We start from the raw sequence: 2,390 nt of genomic DNA, 5'->3' as shown, positions 1-2,390 counted from the left end.
CTGATGTGTCTTTAAAATAAATCTTTTTCTTTTAAGTTTACCTGTGCTTGTTTCTTATTTGTAAACTGAGCACAGCAGTAACAGAAATTGGTACCAGGAGTAGGAAGGATATGAACCACCATCTTATTTCATTATCAGTATCTTTATGAACATAGGGGAGTCCTATCAGAGGCACATTCTAAAAAATTATTATTATTTTTTTTATTTATTCATTTTAGAGGGGAAAGAGAGAGAGAGAGAGAGAGAGAGAGAGAGAGAGAGAGAGAGAAGGGGGGAGGAGCAGGAAGCTTCAACTCCCATATGTGCCTTGACCGGGCAAGGCCAGGGAACTGGCAACCTCAGCATTCCAGGTCGACGCTTTATCCACTGCGCCACCACAGGTCAGGCCAAGAGGCACATTCTTTTATAAATCCAGCTATATGTGCTGGGGAGAGAGAGCATTTAAGTCATGTGGGAGCTTCTGCCTACCATTTCTCTTGAATAGGTCCTTCAATTGGTCAAGGATTCTTTGTGCCTATAGTGTGAGTTTTGCATCGTACACAGTGTGATTCTAGTGTTTAAAGATAAGTACTTTTTTTTTTTTTAATACAAGATGGCCTCAAATGCAAGCCAACTACTTCATCTGGTGCTCACCCAAAGGATGAGCCATCTGTTTGAACACTGAGGAAAAAATTGGCTGTGTTGGACATATTGAGAGTCTGCTTCCAACATGGTCTGTAAATGTTGTATACTGTATTTTAAAGGTGACTTACATTTCCAAGCATAATTTTGACTCCATGAAGTTTTTTTTCTTGTGTATACATCTCTGTATGAAATGCAACTTACTAAAATAAATGCTGCATCCTTCCAATTTTCCTTTGTTACTAGAGAAATAGATATCTGCAACAATTTTTTATCTTTCAAGGTATATGGAGATTTAAAAAAATTGTTTCCTTAAAAGAATTAGTGACCTGAATATAAAGTCAGGTTTTGAGAAAATATTTTTAAAGTTTATATATAGTTATAGATGACCCATACAAAGTCAGGGCTATTACAAAATTTTATCAAATTGTGTATTTAGTGAAGAAGTACTAATCATGGCAGCAACCTTACAGGTTACCCTCTGTGATCATCTTTTGTCCAGCCTTGGAAGCTGTGTGCAGGGTTGACTATGGCTAGAAGTTGATGCTCTAGACCAGCGATTAGCAATTCTTTTCTACAAAGGACCAAGAAGTAAATAGTAATAGTAAATAGCAAAGGACCAAAAAAGGGTTTTCAGGCTATAAAGTCTATTGCAACTACTTACCCCTGCAGTTTTACCAAGAAAGGGGCCATGGACAGTATGTAAACACAGGAGTATGGCTGTGTTACAACAAAACCATTTATATAAAGAAATGACAGGTTGAGTTGGGCCCACTTGCAGCTCTGAGCTAGAAAATGATGCCCTGGGCAGAGGTTCTCAAAGTGTGGCTCCCAGATTAGTAGTGCTGACATCACTAGAAACCTGTTAGCAATGCAGATTCTCAACCTCCACCCAACAGGAGCTACTGAGTCAGAAAGGCTGAGGCTCAATAAGTCCTGGTTTAACAAGACCTCCAGAGGATTCTGAGGCATGCATGTTGATGTCTGAGAACCGCTGCTCTGAAGTTTAAAACTATACAAGAAGATATTTCTGGTAGTGTTACTATTGGCGCACAAGGCAGTAAAGTAATTTGAGCATTGACAACTGTAAATACTATGAAGTCAGAAAGTAATTGTATACTTTTAGTAAGGAAATAGTTGTTTTTCCAATTTCTGAAATTGTTTCCGTTTAAATGTATTCTAAATTTCTCTTGCGAAAAAAGTTTTCCTATCATCATATGTACTAAAATCTGTGAAAATAGTACAAAGACATTAGGCCACTTTCAAGCAAGAGAAACCCAACTTTAATTAAAGCCAAAAGAATGCTTTGGTTCATATAGACACACCCCTGAAAGGGCAGAACTGAATCAGCCTGAGGACTGGCTGGGTCTAGAGAGTTGATGCCACCGGAACTTGTGCCCACACCGGCTGCAGTTTTGCCTCCACAGACTATGTTGGAAGGGCTTTTCTTAAATGGTGAGGAACAAGGTTCAGGTCACTCCAGAATGTTCCCCATCTAGTGCTGCCACAGAGTCAATAAAGTCTCCTTCCTAAATCTGGCCATTGTCCAACCCTGGACCAGTTTCATGGCCAGGGTGGAGAGGTACCCTGTGACTCACCCAGCCACGTGCCATCTCTGGGGCCCGGGAGATGCACGCTCTGTTAGCAGAGAGCAGCGAAGAGCAGCAGCACGGCTGAGACCTTGGGTGATCATTGGCAGTTGTGTACTTCAGTGTGCTCCCCTCCTTTGTTTTTTTGGCAGTTTAATAACTTTATTTGACAGTCAGCAT

This window comes from Saccopteryx bilineata, chromosome 3, assembly GCF_036850765.1.
Source record: "Saccopteryx bilineata isolate mSacBil1 chromosome 3, mSacBil1_pri_phased_curated, whole genome shotgun sequence".
NCBI classification, from domain to species: Eukaryota; Metazoa; Chordata; class Mammalia; order Chiroptera; family Emballonuridae; genus Saccopteryx; species Saccopteryx bilineata.
Note: the sequence above shows the minus strand (reverse complement) of the source record.